An 18,424-nucleotide genomic window follows, 5' to 3' on the forward strand; every position below is an offset into this window, starting at 1 on the left:
CATTTTTCTAAATAAAACCTGAAAATAAATGGCTGGGAGGGCTGAGAACCACTGTAGTTGATGATCACAGCCTCTTCTTTTCTTGCTGACAACCTGCTTTTCTGATGTAATAAGAAAATTTTGTTAAAAATTCCTTAAGAAGTTAGAATAAAACAACTATGTGGACATGAAAACCACCTGGGGAATTTATCTAAAATGCAGATTTCCAGACCTACTCACAAAAATTCTTAAATGGGGACATATTTTATGCATTGTTTTAAAGGAACCCCAAAAACAATACAAGAGAACAGTGGAATAGAATAGACAGAACATAAATAGATCAAAATAACTATAAAACACACGGCAACAACGGCATCTTAAATAATGAGGGAAAAGATGAACTTTTAATAAATGGTGCTGGGATAACTGGTTTTCCACTTGACAAAAAGATAAAATTAAATCTCTACCTCACACCATACATAAGAATAAATTGCTATTAAATGGAGGCTCTAATATAAAAAGTGAAAGTATGCAATTTCTAGAAATAAACATGAATGAATTCTATAACCTGGCTCTAGAGATATGTTTTCTGATTATGACTATAATCCAGAGGCAATAATAAAATACCCCCAGATGATTCTATTGCAAGTCATACCCAGGTGTGATGCAGAAAGTCATCACAGATACATGATGCTGAGAAAATAGATTGATGCATTATGTTTATATTTTTAAGAAATGCATAGAATTTTATCATATGTATTATTTACCTTATTTTACAAATGTTTTTTAGTTCCTAAAAATACAAGGCATTCCCTGTTCATTTCTTAACTCTTGTCTAGATCACTTATTTAAATCCCTCAATCTTAGCTAGATGGAAGGAAGAAGGACAGTGCCTGTCCAAGTTTTGCCAGGGTCAAGATCGTGGCCCTTCTCCCTTTGAGTGTTTCAACTATTTCTGTGAAATTGCCTCCTTTTCACACCATAAATAGCTTGCTCTATAGTTAAGAGGAACTTCTGAGTTCTGCTTTGTAGCTTAGGCAGGTTAAAATTTCTAATGTCCTCTAAGAAAATGTCAGCCTCCAACAAAACATAAAACTTTTCACCTGAATTCATCAACCAGGCCAGAAAAAGTTTTTTCTCCAACTCTAGTTAATACTTATTAGTAAAAGAATGTAGGAGAGCTTTTTAGTTAAGTATTATTTTCAAAGCAGTGAACTGTATAGCTTTACATCAAGAACTTAATTACTATTTATGTATGCACTTGTAAGATTTGCCAGATTCACTTGCCAAACCAGCTACCACATTAGCACTTAACCTTTTATTAAAGAAAAGGAAATGTACTTAGAAGTGACTGGGATTCCAAAATGTTAGTTAGAAACATGACAGAATTGAATCCAGCATTGATTTGTATATGCTCTTTATATGACAACCTACTGCTGAATTGCTGAAGAGCTGAATCAGCTTGCTACTTTTTGGTAGCTTCTAGAAGTTTCTCTGTTTAGGGTTTTTCCGCTATGAATCTCTAGAGGAACCCGCTGCCCTATAGAATAAAAGTAATGATATTTGCCATTGTTCTAATGGTCATTGTGACAGGAGAAAGCTCCTCAGAAGCATTAATGACTATAAGACAAGCAAGTTATACATGGTGTAAGGTAAAGATACAATTTCATTTTTTTCACCCTTATCGATAACCAGTTGCTTCAGCATCATTCAGTAAATAATTGATCCTTTTCCCACTGATCTCCACTGCCTTCTCTGTTATATATGATTATATGATCACATAAATATATACATTTTATATAATATATTTTATAAAATTTATAAATTTTTACATAATCACATAAATACATATATATATGATTTTTATATGAACTCTTCTCTGTTCTCTTCACTTTTTTCTCCTGTTTATCATAGTACCATACAACCCTGTCTAAATTATGTAGTTCTATAATAAATCTTGATATATTGAAGAGTCATTGTTCACCCCACCCCACCCACACACACCTTATTTATATTCTTTGGGAGTCTCTTGGCTATTCTTGGCCCTTTTCTCTTCCATACAAGTTTAGAAATAGCCTGTAAAGTGCCTTTGTATGGTTTCAGTGGAAGTGTAAAGGATCTACAGATAGTTTGGGGGAGACTTGACATCTCAAAAGTATTAAATATTCCCTTCCTAAAACATGCTATTTCTCTACTTATTCATTCTCCTTTAATATCTTTCAATAAAATGTTTTAATTTTCTACAAAAGTTCCCACATTAAATTTAGATATATTTCTAGATATTATAGATAGATGATGATGATAGATAGATATGATAGAATTACTATGATAAAAATCACCTTTTGAAATTTATTTTCTATTTTCTGCAAATAGGTAAATGCAAATTACTTTTATAAATTAATTTGATAGCTAACAACTTTGTTTTGCTCTTATTAATTCTAATCATTTTTCTATATTTTTAAAATTTTCTCGTAGACAACCATATCATCTATGCATAATGATAGATTTGGTTCTTCCTTTCCAATCTTTATACCATTAATTAATTTTCTTCTGCTACTATGCTTTCTCAGCTGATTTTGCTTACTATTTGCCTAGTAGATCTTTTTCCTTCCAAATGCTCTTACATTTTAATTATGTCATATGTAAGCAATGCATTGCTGTTTTAAATACAGTTTTATTATTTTTGAAATGGTTACTGATTTCTCTGGATGAATTACTACTATCTTATTTTGAGCTTTCTGTTTTCTTTTTCCTCTGTTTCTTACTTTCTTTACTATTAATTTTCTCATTCTATTTTTTCCCCTCTTACTTTTTCTCTTCTTTAGTGGTTGCCTTAAAAAGCTTGAATAAGGAAATTTAACCCAACACAATATAAAGTTAAATCAATATAAAAAGAAGGGAACTGATAGTTTCTCTCTTATGTTTCTTATTCAATATTTTATCTGTCTTATTTTTCTAACCCATAAATTAGATACTATTTTTGTTTTATATAGTAAATGTTTATTTAGATAAACATGCATACCATATTTTCAGTTTATAATTTCTTGCATCTCAGGAGCTTCCATTTTAGATAATTTTTTTCTTTTTCCTGAAATATATATCTTAGAAACTTCTTAAATGAGAATCTATAACAACATATTTTATGTTTATTTTTTATTTCTCTTTTAAAGGTAGGTTTATAAGATAATGAATTTTTAAGTTGACAGTAATTTTCTCTCAGATAATTGATTATTCAATTGTTTTATATTGTTACTGTCAAGTCAGTTTCTAATCTTATTTTTATCATTTGTAATTAATTTTCCTTTTTTCTCTGGCTGCTTTTAAAATAATGTTTTTGACTTTGGTCCTACAGTTTTACAATGATTGTCTAGGTATATCTCACTTTTGTTTATCCTGAATGAGAGTCATCGGGCTTCCTAAAACTGAAGATTCACACTTTACATATTCTGGAAAATACCTGGCTATTATCTCTCTAATTATTACCTTTCCTCCATTCTTCGTATTCTTTTCTTCCAGAACTTCATTTATAAATATATTAGGTAATCCTTTCCTTTACTTCTTTCTAATCTTTTATATATATAATATATATTTATATATTTCCTATATGTTATAGATGATGTGTATATATCTTGTGTGTATGTGTAATTTATTCATTTTTACATTCAAGTTTATTAATTTTTCTACAACAATGCATAATTTGTTAATAATCCATTAAGTTTCTATTTTTAATTATTATATTTTTCAGTTGAATTTAGTAGAAAAAATGTGCCTGGTCATTTTGATAATTTCTTGCGCTCGTTCTTATTTTTTAATTATATTTATAACACCCTCTCTTATGTATTTAAACACAATATTGCTCTGTTCAGGCTGGGTGAATAAAAACAACTAACATTTATTTTTCACAGTTCAGGAGGCTGTGAAAGATCATGCTCAAGGCACTGGCAGATTTAGTGTCTGATAAGGGCCCATTTCTTTGACAATTGTCTTTTTACTGTAACTTCACATAGCATAAGAGACAAACTATCTCTCTGAGGTCTCTTTTACAAGGGCGCACTAATCTCATTCCCACCTTATGACCTGATCACCTCCCAATGACCCCCACCTCCTAATTCTATCACCTAGGGGGTTAGGTTTCAACATATGAATCTGAGGGAGACACAAACATTTGCAGCATAGCAAATATATTAAGTGTATGTTATATTCCATACTTGATTATTGCCACGTTTCCAGTATTAACACTGTTATTGCTCCTCTGTCCTTCCTCATGGTGGCTTTTTCCCTCATGTGTTTTGTGATTTTTGATGCAAAATTCATGTTCTTAGGAATTCATATTAGGAAGTGTTTACCTGGTGGACCTGGCAAAATGGCCTTCTTCCAGAAAATATTTGATTTTGCTTCCACCAATACTTGGGAGCAATACCAATCTGAGTGCACTGTATATTTTAATGGTTTTTTATACACATGCACGTGTGCAGACACACACACACAGAGCTAGAAAAATCATATTCAAACTTTTAAAAAGCAAATATAAATAGAAATTCTTGAGGACATCTAAAAAAAGGGACACATAGGAATAAGGGTAAGATTTCTCATCAGAAACCATGCAGGCAAGAATGCAATGGAGTGGCATGTTCAAAGGACTGGGGGACTTGGGGAGCGGAAATGTCAAGCCAGAATTCTACACCCAGCACAAATATCTTTCAAAAATCTAAAGGAGAAAAAAATCTTCAGAAAAACGAAAACTAAAAAAAAATCCATTACTATCAGACCTACTTTATAAGAAATGTTATGGGAAGGGTTTCAGGCAGAAGGAACATGATACTAGTCAAAAGCCTGGATCTAAACAAAGAAAGGAAAAGCACTAGAAATAAAATAAATGAGAGTAAAATTGTTTTTTTCTTATTTGTAATTACTATAAAAATTTCCTAATGCAAAAATAGTAACAATGTAGTATCACAATGTAGAAATAAAATATATGACAATAACAGCATGAAAAATGGGAGGAAAGAATTGAGAATACATTATTTTTAAGTCCTCGTAATGCATGTAAAATGGCATAACTTTATTTGAAAATAGACTCAGATTAATTTAAAATGTATGTTGTAAATCCATGACAACCACTAAAAAGTGTAAAAGGAGTTATAAATAATTAGTAAACAGAGGACACAAAATGGAATCATAAAAAATGTTCAATTAACCTAAGAGAAAGGAAAACAAGAATTAAAAAAACAGCAAGATCGTAGATTTTAATACAACCATATTGATAATCAATTTAAATGTCGGTGATCTAAACTCCCAATTAAAAGATAGATATTGTCAGAACGGGAACAAAAGCAAGTTCCAATTGTATACTACTTCCAAAGAAAGAATAGGTCCATTCTAGCCCGTCTAGGCCATTTTTAAAATAATGTCTACCCTCTTTAATGATTACAAAAGACATAAATCAAGTGGTTTTGTATAAGAAATTGACCTAAATATTTGCTGTTTCTTCCTAACTTCTACAGTTCTCCATGTTCTACCCAATTCTAAATGTAACAAAACAACAGAAATTTCGTAAGGATATCTTGTCAAAAACTACAAATTGTTAAGAAATTACTTTTAGTCACATACTCTCTCTCTCCCATCTTTAGCTTACAATTCAGTAGGATATTACTAGGTATTTCTTTTATTTTATTTTTTTCAATAGAATTGATGTCAAGATTTATAAGGGATTTAAATAAGAATTTAAAAAAAAAAAAAAAAACTCTTTGCTTAAACTCCTAAACCCTAAGGAATAGTCTATAAATAGCTGACACATGAGAAAAAATTAACACAGACTTGCTAACTTCATGTGAAAGAGGGAGAGGCAAACTCTTGATCAACTATGTCACAGAGAATTAAAGAATTATTCATTCACTGGAATATAAGAAAATAAGTTTCATATATCTTTGTCAGAAACAACAACTAGATATAGAAACCTAAAAACCTCACTACAGAATTTGAGTTAAGGGGAATTACGGTATAAAAATTATTAAGCTCAAACTAAAGTAACATTAAACAGTTCATCCAACTTAAAATATGTGTGTGTAAAAGTAGGGAATGGAGACCAAGACTATGAAGCTTCTGAGAGGTGATTGAAGGAATAAATTGTGTTCAAAAAGAGAATAACTAGAAAAAATTATAGAAAACATTTATGATGTTATTCAATTATTAGGGACTTATTTAAGAAAAGAAAGAAAAGAAAATGTCTGGAAGGAATGACTGCTGAGTGATGTCCACACCTCCCTTCCACCATTATAATATCCATCACAATTTATCTTATGACTTGTTTTTCCTTGCACATTTCCCTTACTAGGCTATGGGATCTGTTTGCGAGGAGCTCATATCATTCATATGTCTCCAATATATTCCCCAGCTTTAGTTAAATAAATGAAAACACTTGTGGATTAGGAAAGACATATCACCTATGTTCTTCCCTCTCATTATTATTTATACTCAAGTCATTTTAAAATAGTTAAATTAGGAAATCCATTAAGGTCATCTAAGCAAAACTAGTGTGAGACCCTCATTGCTTCAACCAACCCTCAGAAACACACTCAGCCCCAATTTCTTCATCTGCTCACCATGCCTGAAATTCCTTTAACAGATAAAAAGATATAAAAATGAAAAATTTGAGGACTGGTTGAGAATATTTTGGTATATAATTAGCCAATCAACCAGTAAGAATAAAAAAGCATCCATCCGTACTAATCAGGTTTCTAATGCAATTATGCTGTGAAACAATAACTCAGAAAGCCCAGTGGCTTTTAAAAACATTCCTTTTGTTTCACGATGTCTGTAGGATGGCTGGTGTTGATCCGATTTCATCTTCGATTGGCTGTAGTTAGCCTATGCTGCCAGTTGGGTTTAAGTCACCACCTCATGGTTAAGCAGTGGCTAAATAGGACAGATTCTCTTCAGGGTGGATGGCAGAAGTATAAGAGATAAAACCAAATAATGAAAGTATATTCATATACGCTCCTCACATTACATTGGCTCTCATTCGTTTAGCAAAGACAAATCATGTAGCCAAGTCCTATAACAATGGGGTAGAGAAATATACACCACCTACTCTTTGTAGGAGAAATACTACAATGTTCCATGGCAAAGGGCTTGAACGTATAACAAAGGGGCAGCAAAGAATTGAGAGCAAATATTCAACATACCACTCAGAACAAGAGGGAGCTGTGCATCTAAGGGTGATTACTCCCAAGCAAAGCTACAGATTTTGAAGAAATAGTTCACACACACACCACAGTTTAGCCTAAACTAGACTCTACTTCCATTCCTTAGAGAAAAATACAAGTTCTGTAAGTCCTAAAGCCCTTCTTCCAGTTCCTTAGATACAGCAAGCTTTTGGATATATCAAGGCTGCCATCTGCTAGAACACTTCTAGCTTTACTCTTTCCTTAGCTAATCTCTATTCATAGTTCAGGTTTCAGCTAAAATGTTGCCTTTTCAGAAAGCCTTTTCCACCACCTCCCCACCATTTCCAATCTTAGTCACACATCATGACAATCTTTTGCAGACACTATATCCTGCTTTATTGCACCCATCTCAATTTGCAATGTGTAATTTTATTTTAATTACATCCCTCATCGTAAGCCACATGAGGGCAGAACCGTGACTGTGTCTTTACCACTGTGGCTAACACTAACCCAGGATGAGAACAGGTGATAAATAAATACTTGTTGACTCGATGAATGGACAATTTTTTCCCAAATGACATTTTTTGTTAACAAAGACAGCTCAGATTTCATCACATATACTAAAGGATTTTCCTGGAGTGAATTAGCCACATATTTCCCAGAATGCTGACTTAAAGATCCTTTACAGTTGAATTGTCCAAAAGTGCAGTCACTAGTCATGTAAGACAATTTAAATTTAAGTTTAAATTAATTTAAATTAATTAAAGTCTAAAATTTATTTCCTCAGTTACAGTAGCCACATTACAAGTGCTCAAAAGCCACATGGGTAAAATACCCAGAAGTGGGATTGCTGGCTCATATAGTAATTCTATTTTTAATTTTTTGAGGAAACTCCACAACATTTTCCATTTCATGTTTTTGTTTTTGTTGCCTATGTTTTTGATATCAAAAACATGAAATCATTGCCAATATTAACACTCACATGTTCACTGCAGCATTATTCACAATAGCCAAAATATGGAAACAACCTAAACATCCAACTACAGATGGATGAAGAAAATAAATACATAAAATAGAATATTATGCAGCCTTTAAAAAGAAGGGAATTCTATAATATGTGACAACATGAATGAACCTTGGGTACATTATGCTAAGTGAAATAAGCCAGTCACAGAATGACAAATACTGCATGATTCCACTTATATGAGGCACCTAAATAGTCAAACTCAGAAACAGAGAGTGAAATGAGGCTTGCCAGGACCTGGGACAGGGTGAAATGGGGTATTGCTAATCAACAGGCTCAAAGTTACAGTTGTGTGAGATAAGTCCTAGAGGTCTGCTAATAAACGTTGTGCCTATAGTCAACCATGTTGTATTGTGAACTTAAAAATGTAAGAGGGTAGATCTCATGTTGTGTTCTTACCACGATAAAATAAATAACAAAATAAAATAAAATCTAAAGCCACATGGGATTAGTGGAGACTATATTGAAAAATAGATAAAGGACATTTCCAGCATTGCAAAAAATTCTATTGGACAGGGATGCTTTAGAAGAAATGAAGTACGTAACCAAATTCTTCTGTTAAGATATTCTAAAGCAGCATGAAGTGTCCCAAAATGTCTGATTTCTAAAGACCAGCTGATAAATCCCAAGATTCTGACTCAACATACTCACAGCACACTTCCTCAGCATGAAACTCCTGAAGTCATATTTACAATAGAACTGGATAACCTTAAGTTTCCAAAAAATATTTTCCACTAATGCTTGCAAAAGGACATTGTAGTTTACTAAGTCAAACTATATGTTCTTGCTGAAATCAGCTCAACCAGGTTTGCAAACTCCAGAGTTATCTATGATTCTCTACCTCTTTTGCCCATTGTATCCTGGTAAATAACTCAGACCTGTCAACTATTCTCTCCTTAATTCTCTCTGTGTCTCTTTTCCTCCATACATGCTGTGGTGTATATAGGTCAGATTCTTGTAAGCTCCTGTTGGGATAATTTGCAATTAATCTTTCTTTTAGATACTCTCCTGCTGTTCCATTCTACAATCAGTTGCCAATTAAATATGACCTTATCATGTAACTTTCCTGCTCAAGTAACTTTCAAAGATACTTCTCAGCCAGGATTTAAGACTCTTGACAGTCTATGCTAAACTTAACCTTTCTAATAATATTCCGCACCACTCCCAACTGCTGCAGCCAGATGCATCCACTCACCTTCGAAGCGCCCAAAGCCATTTCTGCCTGAGCACATTCATTCTCACCAATTCCTCCACTAACAACTCTTTTTATTCCTTTATAACATCCTCAAATATCTCTAACTCCCATTGCCTCCTCTTTTGGATAACTTTCAAAAATGTTCTTATTTTTGCTATTTTGGATCTGAATCACATACTGCCTAAGTCATCACTTATATTATACATCAGCATCATAAATTATTATGTTTCTTAAAAAGTAGTAGAATTATATTTCTTAAAAAGTAGTTGATATTTTTTTTCCTCCTATAAAATATGCTCTTGAAATCATGGATTTTGAATTACTTCTTTCATCTCCCACAAAAATTAGGACAACATAATGCTTACAGGAGAGAGAGAGAGAGAAGCGAAGGAGGCAGTGAGAAATAAATAAATATATAAAAAGATCAATGAATGTGTATATATATTATATATATGTGTGTATATATGTATAAAATGCAGAAGAGCTTATTCATTTATTCGTTCATGCATTCTCATGCAAATCCATGATGAACGACTGAATAAATGCATAAACCTTTCTGTATTCTCATAGGTTTGCCCTGACTTCTTAGCATATGTCTTTAATTTTTCTGGTAAATATTCAGGATATTATACAGGAAAATTATGTATCATGCCCAAAACCACTTAATGTGGGTTCAAAACTCCCATGCAAAGGCAATTACTTCCTTTAAAATGTTGTCTTATTTGGTCTCTTCCTTTTTCCTTAGTTGTTTTTCACAGACCTATTGTTCTCCTTTCATTAAAAAAAAACAAAATCCTAAAACCCAAGTTCTGTGGTCTGACACAAAATATTTCTATTTTTAAAAATACATATATTTTTTTGGTAGTCAAAGGTTAAGAAACAGTGCAGAAAAAACTATGAGATTATATCAGTATTCAACTGTATATATTGCAAAAGAGAAAAATGTAAGCCCTACAATCACCTAATTCAAACACAGATTTTGGGCAGCTTAAAGATAGAGATGACATCAAAACACATGAAGTCATTTTGGGGCCACTCTTGAGCATAAATGAACCCCTTATGTCACACTGTTGATATCCCTTTCCAAACTTTTCATTCTTAAATTCTTTGGAGAAAAGAACTATAGTCAATTCTCAAGAATTCATACTGAAAAATAAAAACAAAAAGTTTGGATAATCCCAAATAATAAAGTTAAAATTATTTAAATTTGATACTAAAATATTTCCTGACATTTTAATAAGTGTACACCAAGCTTTCTAGGAATTCTATATAAAATAAAACCCTGACACTATATTATGAAGACCTCAGTGCATTTAGAAGTTGTCCAGACTCTTTTATACTTCTCATTTTCTCACCCCTTTTCCTCACTCTCCACTCCCCAACATCCTTCCCAGCAACCCGCCCTAACTGGGAATAAGCTGATAAAATATCTGTCTTCTTTCTAGGGTGGTGAGCACACAATAGAGAATACAGATGTTGTATTATAAACTGTATACCTGAAATTTATATAATGTTATTAACCAATGTTACCCCAATAAATTTTTTAAAATTTTAAAATAAAAACAGGTCTATCTTCTTTCAAATTTACCTTGCTTAAGAGAAAGTGGAAATGGTCAAACATTTAAGTTTCAAGGGATTTTTCTGGAGTTATTAAAAGCATCAGCCATAATCCATTTAAATATATCCTCTCAGTCTATGGCCATGTCACCCTGAACAAGTAGATATTTGAGAGATTAAGAATATTACATTTGGTCTATGGCCATGCCACCCTGAACAAGCTCTATTCTATCTGATCTCAGAAGCTAAGCAGGGTCGGGCCTAGTTAGTACTTGGATGGGAGACCACCTAGGAAGACCAGGTGCCGTAGGCATAATTAATTAATTAATTAATTGATTCAATAAAATAAAAAATATTACATTTGAGCATATTATATTCAGTCACCTGATAGCTCTTCTCTATAATTATCCCCACCTTCTTCCTTGCCATTTTTATTCAGAATTTTAGTTTCATTTTTAATAAAATTAGTGACTATTTTTCTTACAGTCAATAATATTTACCAATACAGTTTAAGAACGTCCTTACTCAGAATTGCTTTTTAAGAAATTCTTCTTCTAAGACTAGTATTTATAGTGAAAGAGTCCGTGATACTCTCTTCGTTTTTGCACATGGGGAGATATGCTCATCTCAAACTTTCAAATGACAGTTCAGCTTGATATAGAATTCTAGTTTCTTTCCCTTTGCATTTTAATGATACTACTCCATTGTTTTTAAGCATCTGTTTTTGAAACTGAGATGTTTGCCTTCACTCTAATTGTCATTCCATAGTAGGTAATCTATTTTTTTTTTTCTCTTTGGTAACTTTTCAAATTTTTCAATTTATCTTTAATGTTCTTCTGCAACTTCAGTTAATCTTTCTGAATTTATTTCATTTAATTTGACCAGCACTTGGTGTATACTTTCAATCTGAAGACTCATGTCTTTCTGGAGTTATTAAAAGCATCAGCCATAATCCATTTAAATATATCCTCTCAGTCTATGGTCATGTCACCCTGAACAAGCCCAATCCCATCAGATCTCAGAAGCTAAGCAGGGTCAGACATGGTTAGTGCTTGGATGGGAGACCTCTTAGGAAGACCAGGTGCTGTAGGCATAAAAAAATAAAAAATAAGGGATTGTAAGCTAACAAGGTCCTTGCAATCTGTGAGGTCAACCAAGGGTTGCCTTACCTAAAAATAAATAAGTAAACAAATAAATAAATAAAAATATAACCTCTCAACCATTCCTTTCTTCTCTTCTTACAAAAATGATATATATACATATATGTATGTGTATATGTATGTGTATATATATGTATATGTGTGTATGTGTGTGTATATATATGTATGTATGTGTATATATAAAGGGTCTCTCTATATTCCATGACTCTAATTTCTCTTTCAAGATTTTACTGTCTGGACTAGTCTGTGCAGCATTACTAGTGAATTTCTCAGTAGCATCATCCAATTCACAAATTCTACTTTTTCTGTAAATAACTAGCTAGAATATTTCTAACTTTTAGTGGCTATATGTTTCTTTCATTTCCAGGATTTCTAACAGATTTTTCTGCATATCCTGCCTTACTACATAGCTGGCTATTTTTGTTTTATAATTTTATGTTCCTTTCCTCACACTTATTTTAAAGTAATTTTGCATTTTATCAGGAGTTAATTTGTGTTCTGGTTGTTGATCTTGTTGGCTACCCCTGGTTATTCTCATGTACTTTAACATTTTAGTTTTCAGATTTAAATTAAGGGTGGGAAGTAAATAGGATTACTCATCATTCGAATTTGCTTAGGACTGATGCTGTTCCTGGAGCATGTGAATTTCAGTTCTAAAGCTGAAAAGCCCTGGGAAAGCTAAGAAGACTTGGTGATCTTAGAGGAGATTTGCTTCCCTCTCTCTGGCTAATGGCTTTGACTTTGCCATCTTCTAGTTTCTCAAGACTGGTAGATCTGGAACTATTGGCAGCTGAGACTCTTAATCCTACAAAGTGATACATTTTCTGAACAAGTAAAAGGCTGATCCTAGCCCTGGATGCAGAAATGTCTCTTTCCAGCAGCTTTTCAGAAGCCTGAGATGTAAGCACTGATGCTGGCTCTTTTGAGCCTTTTTTATGACAAAGGAATGCCAATGCCACCTTCAGTTTCATATAAGGAGACGAACTCAATCTTCAAGCATAAGTTGGTCCTACAACCATCCGCTCTCAAGAGTCAAACTCCTGACCCCCATGCCTATTCTTGGACCAGGTGCACAGTGATTGTGGTTGTGGTTTCTCTCTCACCTTGCAAGTTTCTCTGTTCTCTCTCTGTTTCAAAGTGTGCCTACATCTTTTTAATTTATAAGTAATATTATTTACTAATTGTTTTCTGGAATAGAGGATACAGTTTAAAGTTTAATTTTACAAAACCATTTTGTTCATAAATGTGGAACAGTTAAACTCCGTGCCAGTAGAAAGCCTTGTAGAGTCTGTCAGATCTTTTGTGGCCACCAATTCCTCTCAGCATTTTCACCACTCATCATCCTATTAGGCAACAACCATTAATACATAAAAGGACTTTGTCAAGTCTTAGAAGTTTAGATAGTCACCAGCTTCAAGTAGTGAAAATGCAGATGAGAATCAGGAATTTAGAAAAAATGCTTGACAAGTAATGAAAACAGGTGTCTCAAAGCTTATAGAAGAAATCACAGGCCTGTGAACCACAGGAACATTTATAATTCACCAGCATATGGGATCCTCGGGAGTTGGAGGTTTTATTCACCTTTAGATCCTGAGCACTTAGCACATACCTGCCACATATTAGGCAGTCAACACATTTTGACTGAAACTGTTTGAACTATAAGGAAAGATTCTTGGGCCTTTACCCAGAGCCTAATTACTTTTAACTTATAAATATTTGTAACATATTTGACAGCACATCAGAAGACAAATAAAAGAAAGAGAGAAAACAGAATAAAACTTTAAAGGTAGACACAGGATTCAACAGACTAGTGTAAACAGACAGTTACATGTTAATAGATCCCAAGAGCATCACTGTATTATGACATTATATAAAAACTAAAATGTATACCAACCCCCTGATTCAGGAATAAAAGATTAACTTACATAAGTGTGTTTTGCTTAAAAAGACAGAGCAACAAAATGTATATTTTAGAATGATTCCCATATACAATGGGTAAATTTTTTAAAGAGGTGTTTATGCTTGAAGGTATTAAACCCTAAACTGTTTGGAACACTCAGCTGCTGAGAACAATGCCCTCCTTGAAAGTTGAAAACAGTTGAAATCTTTCTGCATAATAAATCTCAGTTACCCACCATTATTATGGAATAACCAGTTCCAGAAAAGCATTTTCTTTCCATTAATAAGTGCTTAACTCCTTCAAGCAAACCACTATGCTACCCTTGGTGGTATTTGAGCTGTAAGTAATTTCTTGGCACCTCACACCTTTCTCAGAACCCAATTGTTCCTTAAAGATTACAGAAGTATACAGAACTTTTTGCTTCTGCAACAGAGTTTGGCTTCACTTTTCATCATGGAATTTCTTCTGAGTTGCTTGCTCATTTCAGCATCCCTTTCGATTTCCAAGTAACCTGCCAGCCTCTTGCCTCTGTGGCTGCCACCACTTAAATCCTGTCCAGTCTTTTTGCTATTCCTTACTAATTGCTCCAGGAGCACTAATTAAATGAGACACCCTATGTGACATAGCTAATACAGATCCTGAACTTGAGCTAGAAGATAATTATGATAATTCTCATGCCATCATTTCATGGATGGGGAAACAGAACCTAGGAGGTCAGTCACAAGCCTATTTAGGTAGACAGTGACAATGTGAGAATTCATTCCAGGTCTGAATGATTTCCAGAACTCTAGGCATCTTTGCGTCAATATAACATTGCTTCTATCCATCATCCAGCTCTGCCTCCCTGGAAGTAATCAGGAGAGTGTTTATTGTGGGCTGCTGAGAAGAAAAGCAAGTGTGAACGGAATTGGAGAAGAGACAGCAAGAAGCATGGTTAGATGTAACCACAGGTACATGAGCTTTGATTTTCAAATACCTGGAAGACTTAAAAGGACTTTAATCACAAACATCCATATTTCTATAAACTGCCTAATTGATAAGATGGTTTTGTTTTCCATATAAGAATTCTACACCACCTTCTATACTTCTCTAGAAGTTAGATTTTGTACTCTATGGACCCAAAGAGATTATCAAGCTGAAGGAAAAAGATATTAGTAGAAATATTTTCTAAATAATCGGTTCTATTTCCAGGTTGGGAAAAAAGAAATTCGAGGGAGGTAAGATGGTGACATCAGTGGGCTTTTTACATTCACACATAGGACTGTTTCTAAGATCCTAATAATTGTGCAGGTTCTTCTCTGAATTCTTTTTTTTAATGCGCTCTTCACAGTTTAGATTTCATATCTATGAAATATGATCCTCCAATCACCTTAGAATCAAAGTTTTGATGAAATTTTCATTATGTTCATGTTAATAAACTGTCTCTAAACATGAACAAAGCTCACGTAGATATAGATAAATAAAATTATTTAAATATACATTACTCATAAAATTACAATAAACTGGTCCAAAGACCTCTTCAAATCAATAAGGGAAAGAAAAAAACCAAGCACAAGGATTTGGAGGCATTTTACAGAAGAAATTCAAATGATCAATATAAATATGAAAGTTCTTCAGTCTCATTAGAAATCAATGAAATAGTGAAAAACAAATTAAAACAATGATGAGATACTACTTTACACCTGTCAAATTAATCATCTTTAAAAGTCCAAAAGTAACAGTTGGTGAAAGTAAGGTAAAATAAAACTGTGGTATAAATTAGTTCAATTACTTGGGAGACTAATCTGGAAATACCTAATATATTTGAAGATGTTCTTACTTTATAATCTATCTTTCTAGATATCTACTCTAAAAAAATTCTCACATGTATTCACAAAGAAATATATAAAGGATATTTGTAACGAAAGTTTCAAAATAGTAAAAATTATAGAAACAACTTATTTATATCACAGGAAATAGGTTAAGTAACTGGGGGCTATTCATAAATGGAATGTCATATAACAGTTAAAATGGATGAAATGGATGTATATGAACCAACATGGATACATTTTAAAAACTTTATAATAAATTAAAAATGCCTCTTTTAGGTGCTAATGTTTATGCACATTTTAACCCCATAAAACAATACTATAAATTGTTTGTAGAATGATACATTTGTAGGAAATCATGAATGGAAATAGAGAACAATTTCAGGAGGAAAAGAGAAAGAAAGAATAAGATAAGTTTGGTGCTATATCCATAATACCTTATTATTTAAAAATAAAAATATCTGAAACAAAAGAGATCTGAAACGAACATTTCAGAATTTATCTCTGAAATCTGAGTAAGTATATGATGTGTATTATGTTATTTCCTATATTTTGGCAGAGATCTGAAACATTTCATAACTTATCATTAAAAATCTAAGTAACATATATATATATTGCATATATCGCACAAAGTTACACTACATAAAAAGGAACATGCACAGAAGAAATACACCAAAATATTAACCATAATGGCATCAGTGAGCTGAAACAATTAGTGAATTTTTCTCCTCTTTCTTCTTGTGTCCAAATTTTGTTTACTATGCATATATTACTTTAAAGTTTTAAAACTGTATTGATTTGACTATGACATTTAATTAGTAGACTTTCTTATCTTTTAATAGGAGAAATTTTGTCTTTTTAAGAGCTAAAATAAGTGACTCATACTCCTTTTGAGGCTACACATTAGTAATGAAAGCCTTCAAATTTAGCATCGTAAATATTGAATCTAGTAATCACATAACTTAAATGAGTCAGTGTTTATTTACACAATCAAGCCAAAGCTTCGAAAATAGTTTTAGCTGCCATTTTAAAAAGAAATGCCACTGCAAGTTTTGGTCATCATGAGTTCTTTTTTCAAGTAATTACATCCTCCTCAGTTTATGAGTTTGTAAGTAATATCCAATCTGAAGCTGTATCAAACTGGAAAATCCTTCATACTGGAAAGTGGACAACTAAAAAATGCATTTCATCAATAAAGTCATATTAAATGGCTCTGCTTTTTAACCCATTTCTTGTTTAGAAAAAAAAAAACTAGATCACTGCTAGCATTAATTTAATTTTACCTAAATACATTTGAGGCTGAAGTAAATCTGACTGGGTTTCAATGTAAAAATGAAATAAAAAACTGTTCTTGGAGTTATTTCTAAACAAAACTTGTCTCTAATTCTAATGTAACAGAAATGTATACTTAAATTGGATTCATCAAATGAATCTTCAGCTAAGAACTGTTTGAGAACCATGTTAACATCATGCGTAAAAATGCTACATTTTCTAGAATTGACATTTTCAGGGATTAAGAATTACTATATTTCGTCAATGGAAATACCACAACTAAAAACAGAATGCTATAAATAGAATGATGTCACATTTGTTGCCAAAGGCTATCGATATATTAGAGTGATGCAAAAATAATAATGAGAGATTTTGCAGCAAACTTTGGGGGTAAGGTGAGGACTGTAATCCGTGAGTTCCCTCTGGGGTAAATGCTGCAGCCACAAGCACGGCCAGCAAGTATTCTCAGGCCAAATGGGAAAGGAGTTAAAAGGCCAACAAGTGCCCTGATACGTATTTACAACATTAGTTCTAGAAAGGAGTTTAGGAATTAGCTCACTTAACACCATGATCTTACAAAGGTAGCACCAACATGCAAGGAGGTTAAAAGGTTAATGTCACACCATCTTCTGAGGGATGTTGCCACCACCACATCTCAGATGTTTAATCTTCTCATAGCACACTCTGTCCAAGCTGGGAATGACTTTTAACATCCCCTATAGTGTTCTAGACTATAATGCTCCTTAAAAAGCACTCACTTGCATCATGTCTGAAAGCTCAGAGAAAATAGAGTAGAGCCCTGGAGAAAGAAGGTTAACAAATTTTTAAACTGAAGTTCAGTCTTCCAAAATATCTAATCTGAATTAGTGTTTATAAATTATTGTTATAGAGCAGAAAATAACTTCTCCAGTCCAAGAAGGCCATAGTCCCAGTGCTCACCATCATTCCGAATTCCCAGCCATACATTTGCCTACTTGTAAGATTGTTTCAGCCTTCCTCCCTTCCTTTCTTCCATAAATATTTCTTCAATGCCTACCATCATTCAGGCACACAGCGATGACTTACATGGTCCCTACCTTTACAAAGCGTACAGTCTAGAACTCTGGGGTTGCAATATGGTTTGCAACTAGCCACATGTGGCTAGTTAAATTTAAATTAATTAAAATTATGTAAAATTAAAATTTCAGTCCTTCAGGCACACTAAGCATATTTCTATCACTCAATTACCACAGTGCAGATATAGAACATTTCCATCATTGCAGAAAATACTATTGGAAAGTGCTGGTTTAAGAGGAGCTAGGAGATTAAGCAATCACAGTACGTGTTGTTATTAGTATGATAAGGGAAATTCAGGAATAGGAGC

At 33.0% G+C, this 18,424-nt stretch overlaps 2 pseudogenes; both read left to right on the forward strand.

Moving 5' to 3' along the window:
- The first annotated feature begins 11,115 nt into the window (after positions 1-11,115).
- Positions 11,116-11,234, forward strand: LOC112471202 (annotated as a pseudogene).
- A 661-nt stretch (positions 11,235-11,895) lies between these two features.
- Positions 11,896-12,014, forward strand: LOC112471291 (annotated as a pseudogene).
- The last annotated feature ends 6,410 nt before the right edge of the window (positions 12,015-18,424 follow it).

Source organism: Pteropus alecto, unplaced genomic scaffold (assembly GCF_000325575.1).
Source record: "Pteropus alecto unplaced genomic scaffold, ASM32557v1 scaffold45, whole genome shotgun sequence".
Classification (NCBI taxonomy): domain Eukaryota; kingdom Metazoa; phylum Chordata; class Mammalia; order Chiroptera; family Pteropodidae; genus Pteropus; species Pteropus alecto.